Genomic DNA, 7479 nt, shown 5'->3' on the forward strand with positions numbered 1-7479 from the left:
TTTGATTACCTTCAAAATTGCTTTATAAATGTAATTTACAATATTCTTCTCTGCTTGTTGGAAATGTATGATGTGTATGATATCTCTAAACTACTGACAAATGGCAAACAGAAATGTGGATTTCAGACACTGCTTAGTGAAAAACAATGACCTCTGTGCTCCTGGGTTCCCACAACTGTGGGAAAAAAGGAAACAAGCGGCCTCCTAGCTCTAATATTCTATCATTACCAACAATCTACTCCCGAGTCATCTTAGAAAACAATGTCTTGTGATTAATATTTTAGTTATAACATTTTTATGTGCATAAATCTAATCAAATTATGAAAATTGAGAGCAAGCTTAAAAATATTATTTCTGTGTTAGTATGACACAATTTTTAAGTCATTGAATACTGACTGTATCACCTAACAATTCAGTGAATTTTATTATTTTAAAAAATAATTTTATTGAATCCCTATAATCATGTGAAATGAGCAGCTGACATATTTCCCTTTCCAGAAGAAGAAGTTGAAATTATGTTGAAAAAGCAACGCAAAACACGGATAACTGAGAATTATTTTTTACACCTAATTTGAAGTCATTTTATTCTTAAGGACAACTGTTTTCTTTAAATAGATAAAAAATATACAATTCTTAAAGGGAATAATGTTATTATTTAAAGTATGACTCTACTTGCTAGTGACCAATTACAAATATAAAAAATGAGTTTGTCTCAAGAACCCCTCCTGCCCCAGGCTAAGTCCCCTGTTACAAAAGTTGCAGTACCATCTAGTGGTTATGGGAGATTACTGCACCTCTGTTTTAAGGCTACTACAAAACATCTATGTGGAGGGTGGAGCTGTTCAGAGCCAAAGAACGGGGGCCGGACCGCCCGAGTTTCATCTCTGCCACGCGCGGGCTGACTAGCTATTTTATCAGAACTCGTTCAAAATTCAGCTAAAATTAGTTAGATATTAAATTAGTTAGTACATGAAAACAAACTTAAAACATTATCTGGCTCCCTAGTACACCATAGGCATGTATTAAATACTCATGATGATTATTATAACGAGAAACACTATGTCTTCAAACTTCCAGTATTGGCATAAAGTCGCGTTTCTACACGACATGTCTATTTCTACGTAATATATCTTATTTGTATTTGTTTTTGGAAAGCCTTCTAAAATTTCATTTGAGAAGTTATTAGTAAGCACCTACTACTATGGTGGATACCAGAGTTAAAATACTGAGCAAATTCCGCATGGCAACTGGCCTTGAGGAATTTGTGGTCTATTTGTAAAACAAACAACAAGATGAATTAATATGGTGTGATGAATGTTATAATAGGAAAAACGTAGGGTGCTATGGAAGCATATTAAAGATATACTCCTGTATTCAAACCTTTAGCTAATTATCAAAATTTTAACTCTGTAGGCTACATTCATCTTGGATAGTTACATAAATATAACTATCAGTTATCCATATTTTGTGTTGCTTTTTCAACATAATTTCAATTTCTTCCTCTGGAAAGGGGAATACATCAGCTGCACATTTCACATAATTATAGGGATTGGATAAAACTTTTTAAAAAGGCTAAAATGCCATTGAACTGTTAGTTAGGTGCTATAGTCAGTATTCAACTACTTAAAGATTGTATGATACTAATATAGAAATGATATTTTTAAGCTTGCTGTCGATTTTCATAATTTGATTAGATTTTGCACATGAAAATGTATTATAACTGAAATTAAAATGTAAATGATTTTTCAGGGAAAAATATTGGAAAACATATGACCAGAAAGATTGCTGGTGATGGTGTAAACTGGTTTCCTTTACCCTTTGGAAAGCAGCTTGACAATACTTATTGGGGAGGGAGGGAGATTTTAAAGAAATAATCTTGGATGTGCAAGACATAACCACAGAAATGTTTATCAAAGGGGTATTTCTAGTAGTGAAAAATCAGAAGCTACCTAATTGTCCAAAACCAAAGATTTAGTTAAATAAATATAATGCTCCTACATGATGAAATGCTATCCCAACATTAAAAACTAATGAAGAACATTTATGTATATGAAAGAATACTCAAACTATTATTGCTGCTAGTTTAAAATAATATATACAATAGGATTTTTCCTGTTCAATATTAAATATACAAACCATGTTTTACATTTCTATATGCTGACAGAAAGTACAACTACTAAAGTAAACACAGTGGTTTTCCCTGAGGAGGAGGAATATAGGAAGTATTTATTTTCTTTATGTTTTTCTATAATTTCTGATCTTTCTTTTTTCTTTCTTTTTCTTTTCTCTTTTCTTTCTTCTTTTTTTCTTTTTTTTTTTTTTTTTTTTTTCGAGTCTCACTCTGTCGCCCAGGCTGGAGTGCTGTGGCTCGATCTCCGCTCATTGCAGCTTCTGCCTCCCGGGTTCAAGCGATTCTCCTGCCTCAGCGTCCCGGGTAGCTGGGATTACAGGCGCGCACCATCACGCCCGGCTAATTTTTGTATTTTTAGTAGAGACGTGGTTTCGCCATGTTGGCCAAGCTGGTCTCAAACTCCTGACCTCAGCTGATCCGCCGGCCTCAGCTTCTCAAAAGTGCTGGGATTACCGGTGTGAGCCACCGTCGCCCGGCCAATTTTGGATTTTCCTATAATTATTTTATTCCTACGAAAAAGTTTTTTCTTTAAATAGATACAAATATATAATTCTTAAAGGGAATAGTTTTCTTATTTAAAGCATGACTCTACTGTATGGTGACCAATTACAAATATAAAAAATGAGTTTATTTCAAGAACCCCTCCTGCCGGTCTTAAATACCCCTGTTACAAAAGCTGCAGTGCCATCTAGTGACTGTATGAGATTACTGCACTTCTGTGTTAAGTCTCATTGTCAAAGGACATTAAAAAATAATTTCTTGGTGGCTATAATTAACAATAATATATTGCACATTTCCAAATCGAAGCGAATAAATTTCAAATGTTCTCACAACAAAAAATTATAAGTATTTGAGGTGATTGATATGGTAATTAGCTTGATTGAATCATTCCACATTGTGTACAAATAACATTGCATTATACCCCACAAATATATACAATTATAATTTGTCAATTTACGATAAATTTTTAAAATATATCTTGGTTATTTCTTACAACTCAAGTGGCTTGTGTGTGTGTGGATGATGATTCTTGATTTCTTTAGTGGAAAGATGTGGCAGTCACCACTCTCTCAACACAACATTTTGTATTTTTTCTAGTTATAAAGGAAATGGCATAATCTAGAAAAGTAAAACTTAACCTTTGATAATACTGCACCCCATCCATATTTCTCAATATTTGTAATGCCAAGTTTAAAATGTAATTAAAATAATGCATGTAAAAGTGCTTCGTCTATGCTAAAGAACTACATTACCGTAAGTTGACTTGCTTCCACATTTCTAGGTTCTGAGACCTGAAGTTCACATTATTTTCTCCTTATTTTACATATACTTTTCAATAACTTGAAACCAACAAACAAAAATCTGCACATTATAAACTTAAAATTACAGACTTCTAGTTTTCAAAAGACATCATGGACAGAATGACAAGTCGTCACAGAGTGGAAGACATTCTAACACGTATAATTGATAAAGGAATCTGTCTCTCCCCACCCCCATCATTTATCTATCTATCTATCTATCTATCTATCTATCTATCTATCTATCTATCTATCATGTATCTAGACAACAAATCAATAATACAATGACTATTGATCTTAAGAAGCTAAGAGAGGCTCTCAGTCCTCAGCCAAGAAGAAGAGGAAACTTCAGCACTATAGTCGAATAAACTGGTTTTGCCAACAACCTGAATAAGCTTTGTATTACACTCTTTTTGCATTGCTATAAAGAATTCCCTTTCCAGGTGCAGTGTATCACGCCTGTTATCCTAGGACTTTGGGAGGCCGAGGTGGGTGGATCCCTTGAGCTCAGGAGTTTGAGACCAGCCTGGACAACATGATGAAACCCAGTCTCTACTAAAAATACAAAAATTAGCCGGGCATGGTGGCATGTGCCTATCATCCCAGATACATAGGAGTTTGAGGTGGAGGGACCACCTGAGCCTGGGAGGTAGAGGTTGCAGTGGACTGGGATGGCCATTGCACTAGAGCCAGGGCAACAGAGTGAGGATGCTGTCAAAAAAGAAGAAAGAAAGAAAAAGAAGGAAGAGAAGGCAGGCAGCAGGCAGGCAGGCAGGAAGGAAGGAAGGAAGGAAGGGAGGGAGGGAAGGGAAGGAGGGAGAGAAAAAAGGAGGAAGGAAGGGAGGGAAGGAAGGAAGACCTGAGGATGGGTAATTCATAAAGAAAACAGGTTTAATTGGCTCATGGTTCTGCAGGCCGCACAATCATGACTCCAGCATCTGCTCCTGGTGAGGCCTCAGGAACCTCACAATTATGGCAATGGGGAGCCACCATGTGAAGAGAGCCGGGGGGAAAGTGCCACCTGCTCTTACCAGATCTTGCCTGAACTCACAGTGAGATCTCATTTACTACCAAGGGGATAGCACTAGGCCATCATGAGGGATCTTCCCCATGATCCAAAGCCATCCCCCCAGGCTCCTCTCCAACACTGGAATTACATTTCAACATGAGATTTGGAGAGGACAAACATCCAAACTATTTCAAGCTTAAAAGCAGACTTTTCCCCAGAGCTTCCAGAAAACAACTGGGTCCTCGAATTTGGCCTTATAGGACCCTAAACAGAAAACCAGCTGTGCCTGGACTTCTGAGCTATAGAAACCGCAAGATAATCAGTTTTAAGCTGCTAAATTTGTGGTAATTTGTTACGGCAGCAATATAAAAAAATAGTATTTTTAAAAATTTTATTTTCAGTTTGTTTCTGAGAAACAGAAATACAATTGATTCTTTTATATTGAATTTGTATCCGGCTGCCTAATAAACTCCTTTATTAATTCTAATAATTTATCGATAGATTTTCTTGGATTTTCTCTAAACAGAATCATATCCATGGTTGATGTGTGCTGTATTTTTCTTTCCAGAGTTTTATAACCTAAAAATTATATTGTATCTGTTAACATCATGAACAATGATGTTAAGTGGAAATTATAACAGTGAGTACCTTGTCTTGTTCCCAATGTCAAAGGGAAAGTTTTTAATATGCTGCCATTAACTGTAATGTTTGTTCTAGCTTTGTTTACTTGTTAGGTTGACTGGTTGTTTTGGGGGGAGATGCTGAGAATACATATTATTAGATTAAGAATTATTTCTTTTGTGAAATTAATTTTAGTTACTGTGGATTTTAGTTCTAGAGTTTCCATTTTCTCCTTTTTCAAACTTTCCAAGTTTCAGCCCAAATTCTAATACATTCATTTTATTTCCAGGAGTTCATTTTAAATATACTAGTATTTTAAAAATATTTTATGTTGTTATATTTTAAATACTATATAGATATGTAAATTTAAGAAACGATTTATTTAAAATTTAAATATGTATTGACTTAAATCTGATTTTTCGAAATAATATTTGAACATGCTTAAAGTCTGTGTGTGATACTGCATTTTCTAGAGCCCTTGGAATTTCTTAACCACTGCCTGTTATTTCTATTTGTAATTTTTAATGTCATCTTATCTATTTATGTACCCAGTTATTTATTTTGTGTTGTTGAGTGCTGGACTTTCGTCTTAAAAAAAAAAAAAAAAAAACTGAGGCACAGTGGTTCACACCTGTAATCCCAGCTACTCAGGAGGCTGAGACACGGGAATCGCCTAAACCTGGGAGGTGGAGGTTGCAGTGAGCTGAGAACGCGCCACTGCATTCCACCCTGGGCAACAGAGCGAGACTCCATCTCAAAACAAAAGAAAAAAATATAGTAATTATTTGAAAACTAGAATCATGTTATATTCTTTGACAAGGAGGGCCTTAATGTTTCCCTCAGACTTCTTTTTATCTATGAATCCGTGATTTTTCTTTTCTTGGATCATTTAGGAAACTTGTAATTACAAATTCTTTCTCTGCTTCTTTGAAACATAAATCTTCTCCCAGCCTCTTTCCAGTTTTACAGCCCAGGAATGTCTTTCTCAAAGACCTGGGAACCAGGCTTTTGAAATGGAACCATCGAGCGAGACAGTGCCCCTATTTCCCGGCTTCTGTGGAAGCACAGGAACCTCACTTCAATGAGCTTCAATTCACAACTACCGATGACCTAATCACATTGACCAGAGTCCCCTCAACATGCTCTGGTCCTTTTCCGCCAGCTCACTCCAGTATTTAGACATCTTCCCACTTCAGCATAATTGGATTCAATTACTCTCTTCTATTACAATGGTCTTGAATAAAATCTTTCTTCCCTTTTTAGTTTGTATGATGCAATTTTTCTTTGACAAAAAATGTACCTGCAGAAAGAATGTAAACGTGCTTCTAGAAAATCATCACAGCCATTAGCAATCTAGGATCAACTTTCCTTCAGTTTTAGTAATAGAAAGGATTTGAAGGTGATCTTCACCTCCTTCAAGAGCCAATCTACTCTTAGATTGGTCTCACTCCTAGGGCAGTGTTTTTCTACCTGGGATGGGGTAATTTTATCCCTCAAAGGGTATTTAGCAATGTCTAGACATATTTGTGATTGTTCAACTTGGTGAAGGGTCAGTGTCAGGGTAGGTGAGATGGGGGAAGAGCCTGGCTACTGGCATCTACGGGATGAAAGTAAAGGATGCTCCTAAACATCTTATGATGTGCTGAACAGCAAGAAAGAATAATATGACTCAAAGTGCCAATAATGTCAAGATCGGAAGATTTTGTGTGGGGTGCAGCTTTTGGTGAACTAACTAGAACTATTATTTTTCCACCCCACCCCTACCTGGAGACTGGAATTACTCTAGCACCGAAGACTGCCAAGAGCCCCACTTGGCTCCCTAGCTTTTCCATCTGTAAGATTTTCTGTTGGAAAAGCAGCTCTTATTTCTGGGTTTCAGTTTTCTCTTGGATTTGTATTGTTTTATTTTTCAATAGCATGTAATTTCACTGATGCCTTTATGATGGTTTCAGGCTGAGTGCAGTGGCTCGTGCCTGTAATCCCAGCACTCTGGGAGGCCAAGGTGGGAGGATTGCTTGAGCCCAGGAGTTTGAGGCTGCAGTGAGCTGTGATTGCACCAGTGTACTTAAGCGTGCGTGACAGAGTGAGACCCAGTCTAAAAAATTAAATTAAATTAACGATTTGAAACATTTTGTCTAGACTTTCAAATTGTCCTCAGTGGAAAGAGGGTTGGTATTACCCAGCAAGGGATTATCCACACTTCTCGTAATAGCCAAATAAAATAACTTGAAGTCTCATTCTGCCTTTAAAAATATATTTTTCTGAATAATCCTGAGAATTCTCAGAGGGTACTTAAAAAAACTTGTTTGTTACTTATTAATTCTCTCTCTTAACTGTTGCTCCAGTCTGCTCCACTGGTCACATCTTATTGATTTATAGCTGGTTCTATATGATGTGGTCTTCAACCCACACTACTTTGC

The sequence above is a fragment of the Nomascus leucogenys genome, chromosome 23, assembly GCF_006542625.1.
Source record: "Nomascus leucogenys isolate Asia chromosome 23, Asia_NLE_v1, whole genome shotgun sequence".
Lineage (NCBI taxonomy): Eukaryota > Metazoa > Chordata > Mammalia > Primates > Hylobatidae > Nomascus > Nomascus leucogenys.